The sequence below is a fragment of the Bacillus rossius genome, chromosome 1, assembly GCF_032445375.1.
Source record: "Bacillus rossius redtenbacheri isolate Brsri chromosome 1, Brsri_v3, whole genome shotgun sequence".
In the NCBI taxonomy this organism is placed as follows: domain Eukaryota; kingdom Metazoa; phylum Arthropoda; class Insecta; order Phasmatodea; family Bacillidae; genus Bacillus; species Bacillus rossius.
This window is the reverse complement of record NC_086330.1, coordinates 160,285,769-160,312,792: the sequence shown is the minus strand read 5'-3', so window position 1 is coordinate 160,312,792 and position 27,024 is coordinate 160,285,769.

The following is a 27,024-nucleotide window of genomic DNA, read 5'->3' as shown; positions in this document are numbered from 1 at the left end:
ATAAATATGGGCCAAGTGATTTCGGAACGTGAGACCCGGTCATGTAAAATGTCAGACGTATATACCAGACGTCTCCAAACCACAAGACCTTCTTCATCGATAGCTAACATAACATACTTCAAGCAGTCAAGAAAAGGTATTCGAACTGTCAGACCTAAAGTATAAATAAAATCAATTACAAGCAATATAGTGTAATGATTTTTCTCGTATTTAAGCCTGTAAATGTTTTAAAAAACGTTTTACTGAAGTTGATGCAGTAACGCCCTCGTCGTTCGTTAAGAAGACGGGGCAAAACGCACTGGCGGATAGGGAAGGGGTAGGAAATCCTTGGAGTCCAAGCTCCGTGACGGGAAATAAATGTAGGGATTTTTTTAATGTTTGCGTTTACATTGATAGAACGAAAATTACCACCTTTTTTACCATAATAATAAAAAAACCTTACAAGTTTGGGATACGCGCAGCCATTTTTACCGCCATCTTGGATTCGCTTATTCGTTTGATAGTGTTCTGGTATAGATAGAAATTTTGCTTAAAGTTAGGACCACTGTAACGTTTTGTTTTTAAATATAATTTTGATGTGTCGAATTTGAAAAGTTGTACACTAAATATTAGGAAGGGGGACCGATAAAATTATTTGCCTCCGGGCCCTTAGTTTCTGCACGACCCTGGTTATACGTTAGTTATTTTACTATACTTTTGGTGGCGAGGTTAAGGAGAAATGCTTTGTATTATTCTTAGCCACATAAATACTCTATTACATGCATAATAAAGTTATCTTAAACACACAAAAATTTTGCTATAAAAAAGTTGTATCAGAAAAACATAAAACTAATTTTATGATTAAGATAAACTTAAAAACTGTATGAAATATAATTTATGTTTCATGAATGTATCTGATGTTATCATATGCACCATAGATATGTTTTTTTATGTTTAAAAAATTTTAGTTCTATAATTTTGTAGTAAGTATCTCATGCAATCAGGAAAATTTGCTATCTCGTATTATGTAAGGTTTTAGGAATTGGACTATGATAACTTCGTAGCATATACTCAAACCAGTGATTTCTAGTTTCACGAGATGAGCAGAGTTGATTTTAAGGTCACGCTGATAAAATCGGTTGAAGAATGAATTGATATGACCAACAAAACGAGGGAAAAATAATTAACGACACGCAAGTAAAAGAAGCTATCACGTAGAACTTTGGCCAGACACCAATTAAACTTCTTGAGCAGAAGTAAAAAATAACGAAAAAAAAAAAAAAAAAATTCGTTGGTATAAGAACTTTGGATGAGCTCCTGCGTTCAAGAATTCTGCTATGTATATGTAAGGGATTTTTTCACGTTTTTCTTAGACCAGCTAACGTGCCCGGAAGTCTATAGGCAGAACGCACTCGCACTGCTCATTATGCATGAAGGACCTAAAAGTGACATATGTACCTATACGTATTAGCCATTTACACGTTTGTATTTAAAATATAAGTAAACAGTCAGGGAGTGAATGGGTTTTGAATTTCATAGTTAATATAATTATGTAATTAGGCCCGAGGCCATATTTTAGTTAGGAAATACCCCTGTCGTTAAAATTATCTCAAGCCGTACTTATATAGACTGAGTCTGAATTAAACCTACAAACATCGGCTGCAGATTCATCTCGTAAATACAAGTTTGAAAACATATTTTGGTCTTGATTACATCCCAATACTAGTATACGTCTTTGAAGTTGAAGTTGAACCGGTAGTTTTTTTTTGATATTAACAAATAAATTATTGTTTATTATGAAATGCCAAGCGTCGTCATAATGTCTAATTGAACAAAGTTCCAAAAACTAACCTTTTTTAATAGCAATATTTTTTGTGTTTAATATAAATTTATTATGCATGTAATAGTGTATTTGTCTGGCTAAGAATAATACAAAGCATTTCAACTTAACCTCACCACCACAAAGTATAGTAAAATAACTAACGTATAAACAGGGTCGTGCAGAAACTAAGGGCCCGGAGGCAAATAATTTTATCGGTCTCCATTCCTACTATTTAGTAAAATTATTCAGCGGAAATAATTTTGGGTTACACCCTTATTTCTCATTAATTTTCTGACGAAGAGGAGTAATGTGGTTTATGAAGGCTGATTATTATCTACCTGTCAAAAGTAACGAAAAAGGTCACCTTTTTATACTACCCTATACCACACCATTTTCGCGAGAAAACTAAACTAAAATCTATAACGAAATTCTTGGACGCCTCGCAGGTGTGCAGTACTGACAACACTCAGTTTGAAACAGCTGCCTAAAATCTGGGGCACTGATTGTTGAGTGATGTACATGAAAATGAAGGAATTTCGTAGAAAACGCTGAACTAATAATTAAACTAATAAAACTGCATAAGTAACTTAAAATACATAAACGTGAATGCAGAACAAACCACTCATGCCATCAAACACCACAAAAGAAAAATGTAGTTGCACCTCTATTTTCGAGGAAATATCTTGTCATAAAACATACATTGTTCATTAAAATATACAATATATAGCATGTAAATTGAGATGAATGCAATCCAATTCTGGAAGTCACCACGCCTCAAGACAGCCGCTGGAAACAGGAGGTCCTATTTACCGCCGGAACACATACACGTATCATATAGCATTGGCGGGCACTAAGTAGTTGTGTTTATGTTGATGCACGTGTGAACAGTGTTGTCAGTACTGCACACCTGCGTGTCGTCCGAGTATTTCCTTTAAATTTTATTTTACTTTCTCGCTAAAACTATGGGTAAAAGGGAGGTATAACAAGGTGACATTTTTCATTACTTTTGACAGGTAGATAATAATCAGCCTTCATAAACCACATTACTCCTCCTCGTTTCCAAAATAGATGAAAAATAAGGGTGTTACTCAAAATTATATCCGTTGAATTATTTTACTTCAGCGACGAGATTTGCAGTGTTTTTAGAACTTTGTTCAATTAGACAAAGACTCTTGACGTTTCATAATAAATTGTTTCTTTATTATTTTCACAAACTACCGGCTCAGCTGCAACTTGAAAGACGTATACCAGTCTTGAGAAACAATTTAGACCATATGTCGTACATATGTTTTCAACTTGTTTTTACGTGATAGATCTGCAACTGCAGTTTGTCAATAGAGTTCAGAATCCGATTACATTCATCAGTTTGTCCAAACAAATGTTTCAAATGAAATATCGCTATGATTTGGCGTTGACCCAATCTAAACAACAAGAGAACATGGTTTTAGATAAATCCTATCTTAGTGTGACTCTAGACTAGTCTAAGATAGATGAATCAATGTACAAAATTTCAGCTCTCCTCTTGGACTTTTGATCATGGGCATCAGTAATTTTGTGTGTGTATATATATGTGTGTATATGTATATATATATGTATATATATATATATATATATATATATATATAGTGACGAACGCAGACAGGACCACAGAACGCACCAGGTTAGGAGCTGGCTGGCGGCCCTGCCAGGTCACTGGCGTCATGCGCGTAACACGTGCCGTCCACTGACGTCAGGGTGCCTGGTCGGATTTCAAGGGTCGTCGCTATCCCTCCCCCCTCCTTTATACCGCATCGTCCCACCTCGGGCTATTATCATCTTTAGCGGCATGGGAATTCCGGGCTTTCAGACGCCACCGTGTGGAATGGTGTAAATAAGCGTCACCATTCTCGATGTTTCGGGAGGCGGGTCGGCCCGGGATGAGCTCTCGTCAGTTCGAGAAGGGCGCCACAGGTACTTAAGCAGTGACGTCGGCCTCCGCTGGAGTTCCGCGACAGTTCCGATCTAGTTCCGAGCGAGTTCCGAGTGTTCGGAGAGTTCCGCGAGTGAAGGGAAGTGCGACATCGGCGAAGAGGGTAAGAGACCCCCTCGAGAGAGTGGCGCGACGCGGAGTGACGGGATCGAGAGAGTGCGACTGAGTGGCCTGAGACTGTGAATGTGTACAGGCGCGATGTAAGGGGCGAACCACTGTTGAGCCTAGCTCCAGTGAGGAGTGCGAACTGTGGAACTTGACAGATATTGAGTGACTTGCGAATAAACATTTTTAATTGTCAGTGATTGGTGATTGGATATTTTAAGTACAATTATTTATTAGTAAATTAAATATTAGTAATTAATAAAACTGCAATAAAACTTAATTGGGTAATACATTAGAAACCAAGTTATATCCATATAGGTCTTAACTATATATATATATATAAACATACACACTCTCAATTGTTGATAAAATTCCTCTCAAGAAATCTTTGTTATATATAGAGAATATCCTACTAATATTACAAACGCGAAATTTTTAAGTATGGATGGATGTTTGTTACTCTTTCACGTAAAAACTACTGAATTGATTTGAATGAAATTTGGCCTACAGCTAGCTTATAACCTGGATTAACACATATATCCCATATTAATATGAAATTCCATCCCTAAGGGAGTGAAAAAGTGATAATTTCATTTTATAACAGAAAAAATCATAGGTCATAGACATACAAATAGTGAGTGAGTGTCATTTATCTATGTCTGACACACGATCATACACATAGTAAGGTCTGGCAAATTAATATTTTTCTCCTTGGTGAGACTAGTCCGCTTAGTGGAGCTCGCAGCGGTTAGCAAAATAAAGGCGCTAATAACAGTTTTGTTCTTAACTTCGTCAATAGATAGAGTTGCCTTGAATTTTAAACGCACCATCGTTTGATGCGTTTGTCATGTCTTTAATTTTCGTTTGTTTGTGCCGTATACGTTCCAATACCATTCATCCGATTGCGATGAAATTTTGGTGATTTGTTATGCGCATGCTCATGAAGGTTACTGAGACGGTATAACTATTTTTCAATAGTTGGAGCATGAATCGTGTCAAAATATGTGTTTATTTAATTTTATATAGCGGCACTTCGTCTGTTTTTGTTGTATAAGTGCGCACGCATGACACAATTTATTTAAATATAGCAGAGAGACAGAGATAGATTGATAATATATATAGAGTGAGATAGAGACGGAGAGATAAGTTGAGATAGAGCGAGGTATAGAGAATGAAATGGGTTAGATAAAGAGATATACCTATAGAAGTATAGAGCTATATAGAGACTTATATACCTATAGAAGATGTAGAGATAGTGGGAAGTATATATGTAGATATAAAGTTATAAAGATATAAATAGAGATAGAGATATACATATATGTATATAGATGTAGATAGAGATAAATATATACAGAGAGATGGATAGGTGATTTGTAAATGTGGAACTACTTCAAACATATTACAAAAAAAAACTGAATGAGGCATTGCAATGCAGGCCGAGCATTAGCTATAGCTAATGGAATATTTTCAATATTAGTAATCTCTTATTTTTCAGCTTTTTTCTATATTGCTTTATAAAGTCTAAATTACATACAGACCCGGTAAATAACTATAAACTGGCAGAACAACGTCTGTCGGGATCTGAAAGTGATATAAATTAATTTTCACACTTGACATTCAAATTAAGAAGACAATATTACTAACTTCATCTGATTTCGAAAAAGGTCCCCTTCACCCTGTGTTCAGCCCGGGCAACGCCGGGTATTGCAGCTAGTTATGTTACTAAATGTTACTAAATGTCATAAATGGTATCATTTGATTGTTTTTGTGGTTTATAAAGTGATTTTGCGAAAATCAACTTTATTTTACAATTAGGCTTTTTAATAGAGTACAAACACACACTTAAACCAGCTTTCCGCTCTTTGCTTCCCTAGCACTATTTTCGCTGCAGAAACAATATTCTAATATTACAGCGAGTAAATCAACAGTTTCCTGAAATGATAGTTCTGTGTATAGCGATAATCATAATAAACCATCAATAGGACGATTTTGTGACATGGCTAACTACAGGCCTTTAATAATACTAATATGATTAGGCTATATTGCTAAAATTTGCATTTTTCTTTTTAAATTATTTGTAGTGTATGTAATTATTAAGTGTATTTGTAGTGTAGTGTCAAAAGAAAATTAATAGAAGCATTTCGAGTTATGTTCTGAAAAGCTTAATCTTTCCCAACCACATCAGAAAAAGTGAAAGTTGGCGTTAGAATTGAACGTTATTCGACCTCCAAGATTCTAGTAGGTTTCGAGCCACTTGTTAACTCGTTCGGTGCTCAAGAATTCGAGCCGTGCGTGTTGGGAGGGGGGAGGGGTGGTGATAGAACCCACGACATTCACCGCCCGAGTGCGTACTTATGCCGTACGGCCTCTGAGAACCCAGGAAAGTATTCAAACCACAAATTAGTTAACAGATAAGAGGAGGATCGTCCAGTTGTTAGGCCTGTCATATAAACTACGCAAGGACGCAATATGCAAAATATTCATCAACCACATTTTAGAGTACCAGTTTATGAACTAACCAAGACAAATAACTAACGCAACGCAAGCATAGTTCAACTTTCAACTTTTGTCTTGCGTTTTAGACAGTTAAATTTGAAGAGACGAGTTCCGAAAACTTTAAAAACACATAGATACGTTGTGTGCATAGAAGATCACAATATTCTTTTTTATTAAATAAATACTGAATATGAATCATCAAAAGATGTCCATAGTAATTTTTTTTACTCTTTTAAGATTTTCAGTTACAAGGTTAATTAGTAGTCTTGCAGCTTGCGTGCTTTAAAAACGATTTGAGTTCGTTGCGTGTTGCGCGTTGCGGCGTTGCGTTCCTTGCGTAGTGTAGAAACTCAGCCATAGTAACAGAAGTTTGTTTATAGGAGTAATAATAATAACTATAATTTCTAAGTTAATATTCATTATGTTAGAGTTTACATCTGTCTAATTGCATCTGTCCAAATGCTTGCAGAATCTGGGAAGGGGAAGGAAAGGGGCGGGGGAGCGATGGGCGACGGGAAGATCAGAAGAAAACCGGGTGGCTCGCGGTGACCTTAGCCACGTTTTCTACTCGGTCCCTACCGGGAATCGAGCGAAGATTGCGACAAATAATGTTAAAATTAAGAGTTTTTTGAGAAGTTGAAAATCGGTCGAATGATTTACATTTCACGCGGAATACATTAGTTAGTAGGGGCATGCATTTTTAGCAAAAAAAAAAATGAGCGCTCGTTAGACTGCAATAAAATATATGCCCACTCAAACAGTTTCTTCGTTGTAATTGGCGGCCGTCTGTAAGTGAAGCCATTGCCACTATTTGATCAGGTCAAATACGGACGACTTTTTTCGCAATAATTGCAGGGATTTGTGTGCCAACAGTATAGACATGTGCATAAGAGAAACTCAACCAATAACGACACACAGACGAGGCGATGCTGAGATGTTTCAGAACACAGCTAAAGTCTTAAAATCTTTACGTGACAAATACATGCCTCAAGTAATTAGGTATAATACTTTTAATTTATAATGATTGTTTCAGGAACAAAAAGTTTAATCTTAACGGTTTCAGATAATGCAAAACATGCGTTATTAATATTGATAACGCAGGGATCACGGTCAAATAAATGGTAAGACTTAATGACACTGCTGACACTGCATATATATATATGTATATATATATATATAATTGTGAGTAACGTAGATATCGACTTATTCAGCGTAGTAGACCCGACGTGGCGGTCGAAGTCTGTCCGTTGACCTAAGGTTTTGTAGTTCACGACTCGCGGAGAGAAAAATCACTCGCGTTTAATTTGTATGACTCTGAATACAGTGCGTGTGTGTTTGTGGGCCTCTGTGTATACACATCCAGCCTTCACAGTAGTAGTATAGGAATGTATGCCCTAGCACTGTGTGGTGGGTGTGGACTGTGGATGGGGTCTATTACCCACCGCTCTGACGTCACGGCGGCCATCTTGGACTCAAAATTCCTCAAAAATGACTTAATTTTCCTCAAAAATCATAAAAATTTCCCCATTTCGAGGAGAAAAATCCCGTTTTTTTTTTAGGGAAAATCCCCCATTTTATTCCTCAAAAATTCAAAAATTCTGAATTCAAAATGTCCCAAAACACTTTTACCTTCGAAGGAACCCAAATTCCTAAAATTGGCTTTAGATTCCTAAGAGCAAGCCACCCAAAGATGTTGAGGTCATGACCTTGACCTTGTCAGTAAACTTAAAATTCTTAATTTTAACAAAAAAAATTCCGAAAAAATTACAGAAAATATAAAATAAATGCTTACTGAATTGTTTATTTACTCAATCCATCTCAGTCCACGGTTCAATTCCCGGCGAGAGTAAATTTATTAATAACAAATTAAAAACAATTAATTAATATTTGGATAAAATGTTAATAAAATTACTTATGTCACACCCGCCATCTTGGATTCTAGAAACGTTGCACTTTTCGTTATGCCCTCCAATTTTATAATCTGTAATTATAGTTCGATTTTAATTGAAACAAATTAAAAATCCTACTAATATTATAAACGCGAAAGTTTGTAAGTATGGATGTTTGTTACTCGTTCACGTAAAAACTACTAAATGGATTTGAATGAAATTTGGCCTACAGCTAGCTTATAACCTGGATTACACATAGACTCCATATTAATATGAAATTCCATCCCTAAGGTAGTGAAAAAGTGATAATTTCATTTTATAACAGAAAAAATCATAGGTCATAGACATACAAATAGTGAGTGAGTGTCATTTCTCTATGTCTGACACACGATCATACACATAGTAAGGTCTGGCAAATTAATATTTTTCTCCTTGGTGAGACCAGTCCGCTTAGTGGAGCTCGCAGCGGCTAGCAAAATAAAGGCGCTTATAACAGTTTTGTTCTTAACTTCGTCAATAGATAGAGTTGCCTTGAATTTTATACGCACCATCGTTTGATGCGTTTGTCATGTCTTTAATTTTCGTTTGTTTGTGCCGTATGCGTTCCCATACCATTCATTCGATTGCGATGAAATTTTGGTGATTTGTTATGCGCATGCCCATGAAGGTTACTGAGACGGTATAACTATTTTTCAATAGTTGGAGCCACGGGATGTGCACTCATTAGAGAGATGCTTGAACAACGTTTTGTTTGTGTGCACGGTCGTAAGAGCGCTAGTGTGCTCACTGCTCAATGTTTGTTTACGATTCGTTGCCAAGGCTCATTTGTAATGGCGGCAATATTTCTTTCGTATTTTTGTTTAGGACTTTAGGTTATTTGCGTGCTACTTGCTTATTGCTTCGTAGGTGGAAACTGGAAAATATCTGGCGTTTATTTATTCAATTATTTAGTGGTCATATTTTCATTGAGGTAATATTGTTAAATTGAGTATAAAATTACATATTAAGTAAAATACAATGCCGCCACGTGTACGAAAATGCTGTGTGCCTGGTTGCGATGTAAAATTTGCTGTTAGACACCGCTTCCCAGTTTACGAAGAAACGGTATACAATGAATGGATACAGAGAATAAACGTCGAGAAGCTGAAAACTCTCCGCCCTCTTAATGCTGTAGATGTGATTGCAAACTTCAATAGTAATGCTAGTTTGTGACATAGGTGGTTTTAGCATAAATAGCTACTTAGGTCATTCTTCCACCAATGTTTACACGGTTAGTACTGTGCACGGCCACAACAGCGCTGCAAATAGCGTTCTAGCTGTTATTCAGAGAGTGGCCTTTCTATCCCTCCCTTTCTTTTCTATGGTTGGAGCACGAATCGTGTCAAAAAATGGGTTTATTTCATTTTATATAGCGGCACTTTGTCTGTTTTTGTTGTATAAGTGCGCACGCATGACACAATTTATTTAAATATAAAAGAGAGACAGAGATAAAGTTATATATATAGAGTGAGATAGAGACGGAGAGATAAGTTGAGATAGAGCGAGGTATAGAGAATGAAATGGGTTAGATAAAGAGATATACCTATAGATGTATAGAGCTATATAGAGTCTTATATATAGAATATATAAAGATAGTAGGAAGTATATATGTAGATATAAAAGAGATAGATAGAGATACATAGATGTATATAGATGTAGATAGAGATAAATATATAGAGAGAGATGGATAGATAATTTGTATATTTGGAACTACTTCAAACATATTACAAAACAAAACTGAATGAGGCATTGCAATGCAGGCCGAGCATTAGCTAGATAATGGAATCTTTTCAATATTAGTAATCTCTTATTTTTCAGCTTTTTTCCATATTGCTTTATAAAGTCTAAATTACATACAGACCAGGTAAATAACTATAAACTGGCAGAACAACGTCTGTCGGGATCTGAAAGGGATATAAATTAATTTTCACACTTGACATTCAAATTAAGAAGACAATTACTAACTACACCCTGTGTTCAGCCCGGGCAACGCCAGGTATTGCAGCTAGTATACTATAAATAATTACTAAAATTTTAATTAAAAAAGCATGCTTACGTCATGGAGTACTCGGTTCGAACCCGGTGAGGGAAAAATAAATTTGTCGATGAATTCTTCCTCCACGGAAGCCACCAGCAGACTGATCTCCCACCACTAATTCCAAGGCAGATATTACTTCAGTCGGTATGAAGTCATTGCAACCATCTTATTTTCGTCTTGGATCTAACTTATTGTTTTTGATCCATCAGATGGCGCTGCTACCAAATTAGTTAATACTTATCGGCTAGAGTGCAGAATTCATTTATTACTGTGACGTCCGCTTACAAAATAAAAAAAAATCACAAAATAATAAATATTAAAAAACAAAGACTTACAAATATTCTGGCTTGTACTAGAACTCTATCTTTGGTCAACAAACGAGAAGTTCACAAGCTGGCATATAATGTTTTAGCAATTTTTTTCATTTTTGTTTAGAATTATTTTTTTTTGTGTAATTTTGTAGTTATTTTATTTTTTAAATTATTTTCTATGATTTGCTGATATGGATTAAGGAAAATGTGCTTTAGTTTTCTCAGTATGCTCCTGATTATTTCTGCCAATTTATTGTTGGTTTTCTGCGAGTGTTCCTGATTATTCCTTGCTAGACATCTGTTGATGTTCTCCGAGTGCTTCTGGTTATTTGTGAGGAATTGATCTCTGCATGAAATATTTTTTACTTAAAGAGACATGCAATTTTATTTCGAGTTACATTTAATTAGTGAATTTCTGCTACTAAATCAGCACTTACAATATTTTTATCAGGTGGAATTCAGACAAGAAACATCCAATACTCAGTAAAATAATATGCCTTGATCCAGCTGAGAAGCACTAACATGTATGACGAAATTCCTTCTCCTTGGTGTCCAGCGAAGCTTTCCTTCTTTTGCGATCGTTAGTGAGCTTCCGAATCGCATATAAAAGAAATAAATAATATTTACCTACATGAAACACGTTGTGTCCTCCGTTGGCAAGAATCTGGACTACTTACATCAAGTTCATTTGCAAGATATAAATTAACTTTTGCAGCTGAGTGGAGTCAAAGACAGTTAGAGACAAGTAGTCTTGTAGCCTCGTAGCCAGTTGTAGCCTTGTAGTCCTGTAGTCTCGCCGCTTCGTAGCCTGCTACTCTAGTAGCCAAATAGCATCTAAGCCAAAGACAGCTTGAGCCAAAGACCGATGGGGCCAAAGAATAATGGAGCCAAAGACAGATGGAGCTAATGATCGTTGTTACTAATGACCGTTGGAGTCAAAACCGTTGGAGCCAATGCCTGTTGGAGCCAATGACCGTTGAAGCCAATGACTGATGGAGCCAATGGCTGTTGAAGGGATTATATCCTATCGTAAAATTGATGATACCAATCCTACTGAGTTGGATGTTCGTGAGCATGTGTGTAATTTTCGTTACATGTGCATAGGCAAGACTGTAGTAGCATATCCGACTAATGGGACAGAGTCATTCTGATGAGATCGTATTTTACCCAGTTGAATTTTCTGCCAAATGTGCGTCCTTTTCGTTAAATGTGCTTCCTTTTATTTTTTTCTGTGATTCCGAATGTGCTTCCTTTTCGTTGATTGTGCATCCTAATGTGCTTCCTTTTTATTGATTGTGCTGCCAATTGTGCTTTCTTTTCTATGATTGTGCTTCCTATTGTACTTCATTTATCTTTGATTGTGCTTCCTCTTTGTCGAATGTGCTTCCAATTGTGCTTCCTTTTCGTTGATTGAGGTTAAAATTGTGCTTCCTTTTCGTTTATTGTTTTCAACTGTGCTTATTTTTCGTTGATTATGCTTCCAATTGTGCTTCCTTTTCGTTGATTGTTCTTCAGATTGTGCTTCCTTTTCGTTGATTCTGGTTCCGATTGTGGTTCCTTTCCTTGAAAGTGCTTCCGAATGTGCTTCCTTTTCGTTGATTGTGCTTCCAAATGTGCTTCCTTTTTTGTTGATTGTGCTTCAATTTGTGCTTCCTTTTCTATGATTGTGCTTACAATTGTGCTTTTTTTCGTTCATTGTGCTTCCTCTTTGACGAATGTGCTTCCGATTGTGCTTCCTATTCGTTGATTGTGCTCCCAAATGTTCGTCCTTTTCGTTAGATGTGTGTTACTGTGTGTTCGTTGTGTGTTCAGTGTGTGTACTGTGGGTTCATTGCGTGTGTGTGTACTGTGTGTTCATCGCATGTCCTGTGTGTGTGGGAGGGGTTTCTTTAAATGTGCGTAATAAAATCTGTAGTGACTGAATTTTTACTGGTTCAAAACTTCTTGGTTTTGATAAAACTTTTTTTTTTTATTTTTTTAGGGATTCTTAGGCCTTTAATAAGCGTAAAACATGTTCCGTTGGTCTAATTGATTGTAATTGATTTTATAATAATTTAGGTCTGACAGTTCTAAGACTTTTTTCTTGACTAAACTCAAAGAAAGGTAATGGGAAACAGAATATAAAATCTATTTTAAGCTTTAGTTATCTTTATCACTGGCCGAAAATCAAACCAAGGACGTAAATTTATCGCGCTAATCATTAATTGAATAAGTTAATTTTTTGATGAATTTTGGAATTTTCCGAATTTCTAGGTCAATAAATACAAATTTCCAAGATGGCGGACATAACGACTTATTGAAGCAGATGCATTTGAAACCTTTCTGGGAGGGTTCGACTGCCGAGCCTCGGTGTATCGGCCCCAAAGGACCCCATAGTGAATGGATCAGGCCTATGATAATGGACGGACCGAGAAAGGCGCCGCTGTGTTTGGGTGCACCCGGGCTTAAAAAAGAGCTGTAAACTGCTCGACTAGGTGTGATACGTTCCCCTAGTTCAGTAGTCGGGGGAGGTACCGAGGTAACCCCGAGGCCCTCCAGCATATGCACAGTTGGTCTTTCATTTCTAGCCAGGGCTTCCTGCGATCGCCACCTGATGAGTTCAGGCACTTCCAGGCCGAGGTACGGCAGGTCGGAGGGTAGTCCGAGGAGACGAGGACATCCAGTGGAGCAACTCTGAAGAGTGGATGTCGGCTAGCTGCTGGCGAAAGATGTCTGCCGAATCGACGCCAAGTTGGTAGTAGTACAGGAAGAATCCATGAAAGATTGAATGGTGTCCCACTAAGGTTTCCTCCAAGGCCCTGGATTCTGATTGGGTAGGACTCGTACTTGGTAGTGGTGCTCCGATTGTTTGGAGCAGACTCCAAGTGTTCCCTAGCCCGATGCAGAGTCGACGAGGTGAGTGACGACACAGCTCCGGTACTAGCCTGGATAGCTAATAGAGGTTGGATAGGCCTCCACTGGACCACGGGTTCACTGGGTGTTTTGAGGGGTGTGTGATGTGGGAGATCGGGGAAGGCATCAGCAGTGCTGAGGAAGTCTTAGGGCTCAGGACACAGCCAACTGTCTGGTCACTGAGTGGGGTAAAGGGGCTGAGGCGGTGACTATGCTGGGTTGGTGGCCCCAGGCGCTGGTCGGCGCCGAAGCTCTAATACCCTCCCGATCAACAACAGGGAGCGATCCCTCACAGTTCTGTTTACTATAAGCTCTGGAATGTCTAATCAAAGAGAACTGGAATGTTACTACCACCCTACCCTATTAGGGCGCAGATGTTTGAGGGGAACGCGAGAACCGCGGCCGTAAGGTCGGAATAATCTGCCAGCAAAGCTCCTTAACTAAAGAGGACAGTCAATGCCAGGCGTAACCCTGCCTCAGTTGCATCCTCAATTGCATGTATGGGACCAGAAATGGAGAATTGGCTGAATCTACAGGGAACAGCAGATGCGTTAGAAACCTTATGGAAAGGGGGGGGGGGGGGGTTCGACTGCCGAGCCTCGGTGTCTCGGTGCCAAGGGCCCCATAGTGAATGGATCAGGCCTATGGTAATGGAATGACCGAGAATGGCGCCGGCGTGTTCAGGGACACCCGGGCTTAAAAAAGAGCTGTAAACTACTCGACTAGGTGTGATATGTTCCCCTAGTCCAGTGGTCGGGGGAGGTACCGAGGTAACCCCGAGGAGTAGTATGTATTGGCCTGTCCGGGCACAGGGTTAAGGGTTGTGGTGCTGGTGCCGGGTCAATGACCGATTGCTCTGACGTAACGGCGACCATCTTGGACTCAACAATTCCTCATTATTCTTAAAAAATGACTCAAAATGACTCCAAATTTCCCGTTTTAGAGAGAAAAAAATCCAGTTTCGAGGGAAAATTTACCGTTTTTAGTCCTTAAAATTACCAGCGGCTAGAAATGTACATATTGAGGCTTAAGCATCCATGTCTACAGTCTCCGATAAGCCTCCGATGTCATCATGGAATATGTAATCATGGAATATGACATCACCATTACAATTTCCGTTATGGTGGCCATCTTGAAAATCTTTATTAATATTCAATTTTAATGAAAAAATTTTAAATTTATAAAAAAAATTAAATTAATAAAATATTAATAAAATAGGTATTTAAAAAACATACCTACGACATGGAGCTTGGAGTCCTCGGTTAGAACCCAGTTAGGTAGAAAAAAATGGCGACCGATCCTTCCCTTATGGTGGCGGCAGGCATACTGACCCCCCCACCACTTATGTCAAGCTATATATATATCGTCAGCTAGTATGACTTCATGTCCGCCATCTTACAAATCCTTAATTTTAATGCTAGAAATTCAGGAAAAAAATTTAAAAATTATAAAAAATTAATTAAATAAATTTTGGTAAAAATATTTGAAAACACCGTTGCAAATATCGTTACGGCCTCCTTCTTGGATTCTATAAATGTTACATGTTTCGTTACGCCCGTCATCTTGGTTGAGTATGATGTCATCGTTTCACTTTTCGTTATGCCTACCATATTAGATTCAAGAGCGTTGCACTTTTCGTTACGGCCGCCATCTTGAAAAACCGTAATTTTTGTGCTAGAAATTATAAAATTATAAGAAAATATTTTAATTAAAATATAATAAAATACAATTTAATAATGCACTTAGGCCTTGAAGTACTCGGTTCGATCCCTGGACGATGCAAACAATTTTAATTTTATGTAAAAAAAATATCAATTTGAATAAATCATGATCAAATGCCTAAAAGAAGCATATTTTCTAATTCAACTATCATCCTATAAGCCATTAAAACCACCAGCAAAATATAAATTTAATTAAAAACACCAGAGAAGTTTCAGGTTCGAGAAATAAAACACCACAAGTTCTTTCACAAACATTAAATTTATTACATTATTTCTATTCTATAACAAGATCACTTGCGAAAGTTAACAATCCCATAAACATTTAGTCCTGCATCGACGTGAAATGACTAATTCTAAGCTCCAATCGGTTTCTACTAGACAGAGTCCAGCCAGAACCTTTACAGACATAGTCCTCCTCTTCTTGACAGAGTTTCTAGATACCGTGTTTAACAGTTTGCTTCACATCGTCAGAACTGTAAATTACTGCAGTCGATGTCTTGAATGCACACTTATTCACTTTGTCATCGAACGGATATGGCTTTCCATATATACAGTCCAACCACAAGTTATATTACAAAGGTCCGTTTGTTACTACGTCATCAATAAGCTGATTTATTATGTTCTGTCTGATATCGTCAAGAAAAATAAAAATTTCTTTGGCTCCAAATGCTCAATCGGCTCCAAATGCTGAATCAGCTCCAAATGCTCCAACAGCGCCAAAGCTCCAACAGCTCCAAATGCTCCAACAGTGCCAAAGCTGCAACAGCTCCAAAGATACAAAGCTCCAACATCTCCAAATCTCCAACAGTTCCAAATTCTCCAAAGCTCCAACAGCGCCAAAGCTCCAACAGCTCCAAAGCTCCAACAGCTCCAAATGCGCCCAAAGCTCCAAATGTTCCAAAGCTTCAAAGCTCCAACAGCTCCAAATGCGCCCAAAGCTCCAAATGTTCCAAAGCTCCAAAGCTCCAACAGCTCCAAAGCTCCAAAGCTCCAAAACTCCAAAGCTCCAACAGCTCTAAAGCTCCAAAGCTCCAACAGCTTCAAAGCTCCAAAGCTCCAACAGCTCCAAAGCTCCAACAGCTCCAAAGCTACAAAGCTCCAAATTTCGTACAGCTCCAAATGCTCCAAAGCTCCCACAGCGTCAAATGCTCCAAAACTCCGAAGCTTCAAAGGTTCCAAAGCTCCAACAGCTCCAAATCTCCAAATGCTCCAAAGCCCCAAAGCTCCAAAGTTTAATAGTCATTGGCTCCATCAGTATATGACTCCAACAGTCTTTTGGCTCCATAGCTCCAATTGCTCAAAGAGCTCCAAAGTTCCAATTGTTCCAAGTGCTCCAATTTCATGAAGTGCTCCATATGCACCATCTTCATTTGGCTCCAACTGATTTCAATTAATTTTTTTATCGATTTAAAAATGATTACTTGCATGACTTTATTAGTATACATTTTGGCTGTCAGTGGTAACGATTTCTACACCTTTAAGTTTATAAGTTTTATTTGAAATCAGATTTCGAGAAATGATAGAATCCATTTTGAAAACAATATTAATTTTTCTTCAAGTTAATACTCATGAATTTAATTAAAACCATTATTGTATGTAGCCAGCTTCCTTCAGTTCTTTGAGAATGAAGGATATTTCCTTGATGCTCGAATAGTTTCCCGCACAAAGCGAACCATGTAGAAGTCTTAGCCTGTTAACCAATATGTTAGGATCTTCCCATGAGGTATAATCAATCTCTTCTGCTATGTTCATCTTCCTTGCATGTTTTTAATAAATATTATGATCTCTGGTGTCTTCCGTTCTAACACCAACCAAAAGGTCACTTTCGTCATCGAGCCAGTGATTATCACAAGCTTGATTAGGATAATTAATTTTATTACGTTTCCATCGTTTTGGTCTCAGGCCACCATCACAGTCTTCGATCTTGCATGATTTAGTTGCTTCAGCACAGTACTCAATCATGTCAGCCTTAGATGTGTCAGCACAGTCATCGATCATGTCAGCCTCAGATGTGTCACCACAGTCTTCAATCATGTCAGCTTCAGGTGATTCATCAGTCTTCATCCTTGTCAGATTCAGGTGGTTCTCCGTCTTTCACATTTCCATGGGGACGACTAGATATTGGTGTAAATATCTTTTCATTTCTAAAGAGGTTGCTACTTTCTTCGTTTGTTTTAAATTTGAAATTATTATCGTGTTGTAGTACAGTATTTTTAGCATTAGCTTTTTTACATTCTTCGTAATCATTATTGTCGTCTAATATTTCGCCTTCGTTGCTCTTCCGCGATGCTGTAGTCCAGTCTTCGTTATCTTTATTCACCTTAGTTGTACAGGTCTTGCAATGTCTATTCAAGTAATATCTTCTACCAAAGTATTTCTGACACTGACTACAATTAAATGGTTTATGACAAGGACCCAAAATACACTCGTTTCTCTCATGTCGTTTAGCATTCTTTCTCAAGGTAAACACCTTGCTGCAGTGATGTTGTTTTGATACAGCTACAGACAACGGACCAGAGTACATGTTAGCTTCTACGACTAATGCCAGATGCAAACTAAGAGTTTTAAATTAAAATCATTACTTAAATAGAAATTTTTAAATATTTCGTCTGCGAGAGTAAAGTTATCTCATGCTAAGGAACTTGTAAGAAGTTCTGCTTTTCAACAACATATAACGCCACGTGTTGCTTGCAGGTAAATAATATTTATTTCTTTTATACGGGATGCGGGATGCTCACTAACGATCGCAAACGAAGGATGGCTTCGCTGGACTCCAAGGAGAAGAAAGTTTGTCCTTCCTGTTAGTGTTTCTCAGATTTCTCAGAGCTTATTATTATTTGACTGAATAATGATGTTTATTTTTAATTCCACCTGATAAATATATTATAAGTGTTGATTTAGTAGTAGACATTCACTAATTAAATGTAACCTTGAATAAAATTACATGTCTCATTAAGAGTAAAACTCCTTCATGGAGAGATCGGTTTCTCAGAAATAACCAGAAGCACTTGGAGAAACCACAGGAACAATCGCGAGCACATGGAGAATACCATTACACGTTCTCTTTTATATCATTATATTACAGAAAAAATTTAAAATAATGAAAAATTAATTACAAAAAAAATGAATGAAAAAATACAAAATCAGCTTCTGATAGCTTGTGAACTTCTCAATGTTGAGGAAAGATCGAGTTCTAGTAAAAGCCAGAATTTTTTGTATTTTTTCATTCGTAACAAAAAATACAATGCTCTTGAATCTAATATGGTATGCATAACGAAAAGTGAAACGATGACATCATACTCAACCAAGATGACGGGCGTAACGAAAGATGTAACATTTATAGAATCCAAGAAGGAGGCCGTAACGATATTTGCAACGGTGTTTTTAAATATTTTTATCAAAATTAATTTAATTAATTTTTTATAAATTTTAAAATTTTTTCCCGAATTTCTAGCATTAAAATTAAGGATGTTTAAGATGGCGGACATGACGTCATACTAGCTGACGATATATATATAGCTTGACATAAGTGGTGGGGGGTCATTATGCCTGCCGCCACCATAAGGGAAGGATCGGTCGCCATTTTTTTTACCTCACTGGCTTCAAACCGAGGATTCTGAGCTACTTGTCGTAGGTGTATGTTTTTAAATTTTTTTTAAAATAATTTATCAATTGATTTTTTTATAAATTTTAATTTTTTTTTCATTAAAATTGCATATTAATAAAGATTTTCAAGATGGCCACCGTAACGTAAATTGCAATGGTGACGTCATATTCCATGATGACATATTCCATGATGACGTCAGAGGCTTATCGGAGACTGTAGACATGGATGCTTAAGCCTCAATATGGACATTTCTAGCCGCTGGTATTTTTAAGAAATAAAAACGGCAAATTTTCCCTCGAAACGGGAAATTTCCCTCGAAAACAGGACATTTGGAGTCATTTTGAGTCATTTTTGAGGAATTGTGAGGAATTTTTGAGTCCAAGATGGCCACCGTGACATAAGAGCAATCGGTCATTGACCCGGCACCAGCACCACAACCCTGAACCCTTTGCCCGGACCGGCCAATAGATACTAATCCGAGGCCCTCCTGCCCGCACACGACTGGACTGTCATGTCTAGCCAGGACTTTCTGCGGTCGCCGCCGGATGAGTCTAGGCACTTCCGGGCTTTTACGGCTGTAAACCTGTCGGACCGAGGTACGGCAGGTCGGAGGGTAGTCCGAGGAGACGAGGACATCCAGTGGAGTGATTCTGAAGAGTGGCGGTCGGCTAGCATGTTGGCGAATGGTCTTACGCCGTATAGACGCCAAGTTGGTAGTAGTACGGGAAGAATCCATGAAAGATTGAATGTGCCCCCGTTGAGGTTCCTCCAAGGCCAAGGATTCTGATTGGGTAGGACTAATACTTGGTAGTGGTGCTCCGATCGCTTTTAGCAGGCTCCAAGGGTTCTCTAGCCCGATGCGGAGTCGATGTGGTGAGTGACGACACAACTCCGGTACTAGCCTGGACAGCTAACAGAGGTTGGATAGGCCTCCACCGGACCACGGGTTCACTGGGTGTTTTGAGGGGTCCCAGTGTGATGTGGGAGATCGGCGTAGGCGCCAGAAGTGCTGATAAATGCTTAGGGCTCAGGACACAGCCAACTGTCTGGTTAGCTGAGTGTGGTACGGGGCTGAGGCGGTGACTATGCTGGGTTGGTGGCCCTAGCCATTGGTCATTGTCGAAGCTCTAATACCTTCTCGATCAAAAAGAGGGAATGATCCCTAACTGTTCGGTTTAATCTATATAGCTCTGGATTGTATCAAAAACGAACTGAAAATTTTTCCCACCCTACCCTGATAGGGCGCATATGTGGGAGGGGACCGTGAGAATGCCGGCCGTTGGTCGGAACAATCTGCCAGCAAAGCTACATAGACTCGCAGTCACCGCACAGCTTCATGTCCCCAGAGCGGGGTCCCTGGATCAGTGGGACAAACCCTCACACTGGAGACGTCTTAAAGGTGCAGAGCCCAAGCTCAGAACATTCCATTCTGCCCTCCTCGCCACCTGCTGTTCCATTACTTCCGCCGGACAACGAGCAACTTTGCTAGGAGGAACGATGGAAGAACCTCGGCTGCCTACTTGGCGAGTGGATAAAATACTGGAGACTGTTATAATGTGCACTGGCACAACAAAGCAGGAAACGGAATATTAAATCTTTAGTATGATATAGGTACAGCAAAGACAAAATAAATCCCAATAAAAATAACATATTAACTGTTATGATTTAACCTTGGGTCGTCCTTCATGCGGAAACTCAGTACTTAAACACATGAAAACGATAGTTTAACATATTTACAGATAAAATACACATATGGCGCTGAAAAAATAATTAAGTTAAACATGTTTACAACACCAATTATTACTTCACAGGGAAAACGATTTGTAGCAGTCGGTCACTATCAATAACAAGAAATTCCATAAATTTATGTGATATGCTCAAAAGAGTAAAGTTTTTTAAATATAAAATATGTAATTTTTTGACAGTAACATTTGAAGCCAAGATGGCGTCTTTAAATCAAGTCTCCTAAGAAAAAATTGAATTTTATCGATGATGCTCTTGATGAAATACAACAAGAAAATCGATTTCCAAAAATCTCATACAAAATTTTCCTTGAAAATATACAATGTTTCAGATACATTTCAAAAAACTGTTCATTACACTACAAAATTGTGCCTAAATCGTTTGTACTCTATGACGTATGTATGGAAACAGAGCACAGGGAAATAAGGACAGCGCGAATGGCAGAAATTGTGCATTGGAAATATAGAGTAAATGCCCATTTAAATGCACACTGCAATCTAAGCATGAGATTCTCTATAGAAGTTAATTTTCTGTGTTACAACAGCGGGGAAATGGATGCCATTTTACTTCTATAAATATCAGTATGGTGCAATGGGTAGAACATGCGCCTCCCGCACTACTCTTGCGGGTGCAGAACCAGAAGTTTTCGTAAATGGAAAACTCTTACGTCACACAGTGGGGATTTCTGTGAGTTTTCCTGTCCTTCACATTACTTCGCACTCCATCTCTGCTTAATCATAGGGATACCATCTCTTTGGCGAGTGTTCCTTCCTGCATAAAGTGGATTCTCCTACAAATTTCTTAAATTGACTGGAAATCAATACTTAAGTTTAATTAAAATTAAAAAAAATACATAAATTTAACCACATGTTTATGGTGACAGCGAGGGTAAAGATTTCCCGCAACTGAATTATTAATAAATTGGAAGAAGCAATTTAATGGAACACTGGGAAGAATGTACCTTTTAATAAAGAGGGAAATGTGAGAGATGTTTAAGTGTGAAGAGGGGAGGGAGAGAAAAGTAAACACCACAGTTGGCGGGACAATACCGAAGCTGAAAGAAACCGACAAGCTGCGCAGTAATAAGTACATAAATAATGGACTCGAATTTGGACTTAATACACTGGAGACTCTAGTGTATTTGCTTGAACAGCTTATTCGCCAATAGAACTGTCAAAAACACCTGTCATGGTGGACGTAGTTAGCCCAATTTTGAGGTTATATAATTACACACCACATCGTACACCTGAGTTTGAACACCGTAAGCTGGAAGTCTAAAATATGAACTGCGTCATAACAAGAGCACTAGGTTTTTAGAGAACAATTTGTAAACTATCGTCAGTGTTTGCATCAGGAGATTTTGATAATTATATTGGCAAAACCTAGACAATTAGGTGTTATTGCGCAGATGATAAGAATAAATCTATGTACATAATCATCAGTCCATGGTGATGACTACCGGGAAAGTTGGAGGTATACATACAACGAGAAGTTCTGCCAAACAGATGGAGTAACATAACTCAATGTTTCAATTCTAGAAAACCTAAAGTGAAAAATAAGTGACATAGGTAAATTTTCATGTCTTTAAGTGTTTACCGAACCCCTTCTGCTATCGCCTCTCTGTTCGTATGTCAGGGAAACTCTCAAGAGAGGTAAGCAAAAAGGTTCCAATTTCATCAGATCAATCAATGCTTTGAATACAATCGGGAAATATATGTATTTTTTTTGCAGACGTATTTTCAAGGAAAAGTTATATTCCTCCCTAGACATGTAGCCTTTAGTTATCTACAGCTCAAGTAGAAAATGACATCCGCATTTTTTTTAGGATGACGTATACAGACGTAAAAAGGATTACTAGTTTTCAATTTTAAATGTTCCTTGTTTTGTATTTAACTAAAGAGGCGATAGCTAGGAATATGTGATTCATGTTTACTATAGGACATATTCTATATATGAACAATTAATACGAATATAACTTACTGTACATCATAAATATTAAAAAGTTCATAACAAATACATTTTGGTACGGAAGCCTTGAAGCGTTAGTAACACTTGCAATTGGATAATTTCCCCCCCCCCCCCAACCTGGCCAGTTTATTATTCATTTTTCCTTTTTCTGTGTGTTAGTTCTTTTTCTTTCCCCCCCAGTGATCCAATAAACAGCGTGCTATGAGCCGGCGAGCACACGGGGGAAAACATCTCACAACCTCAGACAATTTCAAACTCGTTCCGGGAAAGCACGCGGTAATTGAACTTCTGCAGTTCGCAGAGTTTTGCGGGTACTGAGTTAATAACTGTAAAATCCCATGTGTGCACCTTGATACGTAACGGTGCAATTCGTTCATCCTAGATAGCCACTCCTCGTTGTGAACAAGCTCATAAAACTTTACTGATGATTATAGCATATTTTACAAATGAGTCCCTTGGAAACCAGTTGCCAAGAAATAGTTTGTAATACCACAAGATACGGTTATTTTTGCATATATGAAATAAGTTTATCGAGATAATACTGATTATTTCTCACGAAATTTGGCGCATAATTTTGTATTTTAATAGATGTTACATTCAAGCATAATATTTTTAAACGATGGAATAGAAAATCGAATATTCAATAATTTGACTTTTTATTTTATTTTACTTAGTAATGTACGCAGTTAATGCTGGAAAGCTATTCCAGGAATGGTTTACAAATAATTTTAACTATTGGAGGTACTGGAACAACACAAAGTATGAAATACTGGGCAAGAATCCGAACCCAGCATTACTGCGGACAGTATTTTGCAGTGACAGAGTTGTTCTCGCGTAAATCTTCACATTTACAAGTATCTTTAATTTTAACGAATTTTTTGTTCCATTTACAAAAAAAAATAGTGTATCAATTGCCAGTATTGAGTTTTGTTACAGTGTTTGGAGACATGGGTAGTACAGAATGTTAAGGTGATGGTATCTCCAAAATAGCCGAGAGCTCTAAATGACTAAGTGCTTATACACTTAAGTAATGCCGGGATGTTGGCATTGAACCCACACCCCTAGCGACAAGGGCATGACACGCCAGCGATCACAACCACAGAGCAACATTGCTTAGTGCCAACTTCAACTCGGGATGGAAGCACGGAGGTAGTCGTCTACTGAGTGAGTGAGAGATGTACATGGTGACGTCACTCTGGTTAGACATTGGTCAGCAGAACAAGCCGTATCTACATAAAGACTAATGTCAGATGTTTGAAGGAAGAATCGTATAAAAAGTCACTATCTAGTGAGTGGTGATAGACAAACATGATACTCTTGCCCAATGTTGTACCCTGGGAGGCGCAACACTAGACGTAGTTTTTTTTAATAACGAACGAGTTCTAAACGTGAATACTGTTTTATTTTCAATATTTCATTTGAAAACATAAATAATGTAAATGTTCTCTTATTCCTAAAACTTGGTCTTGTGCTCATATTTGTACTCATAAACAACTAACGCCCTGTGAACATAATATTAAATTACAAAACCTGCAATACTAAGATTTTACAACAGTTATTTAAGAAGGCCTTCACTCAAAATGTTACAAACAAGATTCTGAAAACAGAACTAAGGCCACATAATATTATATTTTAGTTCAACTGGACTCAAACAAAGTTGATCATTAAAAATACTATGGCTACCATTCATTCATAAACAGATAAATATATTATTTGACAGCACAAGCAATCAATTTCTTACAAATATAATCCATTATAAACAAAATTACAAGATTAGACTATCAGTTATTTTTCTTGCAATCTGCAATTTGAGAAAACTATTATTTCCAGATTCCAATATCAATATTATTACTTGAACTCTGACAAAATTATCAGTAATATTTATAATTAAATTTCTCACGACGTGAATGTCTTTAAGCGTAAATAGTGCGCCTAAGTAAGAAGTCACTCGCTTTCGATTCTCGCGTCACAGTTGCGGGACTTCGTTAGCGAGTCCTCGCAGCAAATGAAGCCCTCGGTCGCCTTCTGTGCAGCGATGGTCTCGCTGTCTTCGTCCCACTCGCCGGCACACCACGACACCACCCAGGTACTCGTTCTGGTTCTCAGCTGACGACTGCACAATCTTCAACTAATCCACGTAAATAACCTTTTACAAGACGCTCGTGTTCAGTATGGCAATGAACACAATTCTTAGGATAGCGATCCTGTCCTTTCTTCACTTGTCCTTTATCAATCTGATCGTACACAGCATAAACAAATAATTTAGCTGTCCACACCTAACGTCTGCCGACCTTTATTTAATTGACAGCCTTAAACTTTAATGTTATTTAATTCGTTAACGAGTTACATGTAGATTAAAAAAGCCACATTGTCCTGTAGCAACAAACTTCACTACTCATTAGTTGCTAATGATGCTCCCACTCTGTTATTTTGGCTTATTTGTTACCATCTTCCCAACATTTAGTCATACTGCACATGTCCCGTGTAGACATAGCTAATACGACTCCACACTGACGTTACTCGTTACGTTTTCGATATCGAAATATTCGCTCCAGGTTCTGCACTCGTCCTCTGCGAAGATGGGCTAAGACGGTGTTTGCAAATTAAAATTGGTATCTTACCAGAGGAAAAAAAGGTTAAGTCCAGCGGAATTCTCGACAGCCCTCCGTCGGGCAGCGTCACGTTCTGCGGCAGCGGTCGGGCGGCAGTCGGTGCGGTGTGTAAGTAGCTTCTCTCGAGGCGTCGCTACAGCAGCTGGTGCTCGGGCAGTAGGCACTCTCTCCTTCTGCTGGGGCCTCCTATTTATACCAGCAAGCCTTGTGACAAACATTTCTTTCTGGAATGTCCCATACTGTAGTCGCCACAGGGTCACGAGACCATGACGTCAGGACTTACGCAGGCAGCCAACTTCTGAAAGTGACGGCGATATGAAATTTGGAGGGGAAGAAAGGCAGGCGGCCCGCCACCAGGCGGCGAAGATCGGTGCACACCAAAATTTCTTACGCAAACATTTGTGCAGTACGTCACATACGTAACAATACGAAACAACAAATCAGCATGGATTAAACTGAGTTAAATATAATTAAAATGCATTATAAACACAATTGTTTTGCTATCCTTAATTATATGTTGTCATTATGGTTTAAATTATTAACATGACAAAGATTGCAGACACTTATTCCCTAGCTGAATACCTACATGGATTGAAGTGAATAATCCAAATAGAAAATATATTCTATTTATTATTCTAGGACTGGATTGAATCAGGTGTGTTTATATATATATATATATATATATATATATATATATATATATATATATAGCAACTGGATATTTCGTTCCACCTATTTTCATATTCCCTAGGTTGAGAAAGTCAACCCTCGTACAAAAAACAGGATTGTAATTCTGCTTTGATATCAAAACTAATCAAAACGGAGATTAGAATCATGAACAATATTTTTGTTAACCACTGTTAAGGATTGGACTAAGATCGAAATAAAAATTTAATTTTTATGTTATTTTAACTACTTTTTAAAATTGAGATGCAAGTGATAAAGTATATGTAGATTAATAAAAAAGAGAAAATAAATTTTGGTCTCCTAAGGAATTAGAAATACCTATTTGGCATTTTATTATATGCACACGTTTCTAGATATTTTCAGGGCAGTTTGTTCTACAGTTTGACCTCCGCGTCGGTTTCACCGCGTAATTACTATTGATTATACTTAAGTCTAATTTAAATATTATTTTTGCAACACTTCAGGAACTTTCACACTCACGACATTATTTTTAAGTACATTCCCAGCTAAGTTCAACTTGTCTGTATTTATTTGCCTGTATGTGATCAATTTGTTTGTCGGTAAGTACTGTTTTTTAATGCAACTGCCTCGACGTTGTCAGTCCATCGTGATCGTCAGTGCTGTGATATTATCACTAATTCCTCCACGGAATGCTCTGTGGCTTTACTTTGACATTAGCTGATTTAGTCTTATTTTTCTGTGTGTTTGTGCGCTCATCTTTCTGTGTCCGTTCTTCGGATATTCTATTTGAAAAAAAGTTCATCCAGCAATTTTGCGTGAGTCCAAAAGAATTATTTAAATCAATCTTCTCTATTGCATGAATCATTTAAAGAACGTATTCAAAGAAAGCTGAGATCAGTCCAGTCATTAATTTTACTACTCTGCTAATGAAGCTCCCACTCTGTTATTTTGGCTTATTTGTTACCATCTTCCCAACATTTAGTCATACTGCACATGCCCCGTGTAGACATAGCTAATACGACTCCACACTGACGTTACTCGTTACGTTTTCGATATCGAAAGATATCGATAGTACGAAACTATTGATTCGTCCGATTTTCTTGACCAATGAGCCATGTCGCCTCGCACCAACGTGATCCAGCGGGGCAACTGTAAGTGGGAAACGTGGCGGACGTTTCTGTGTCT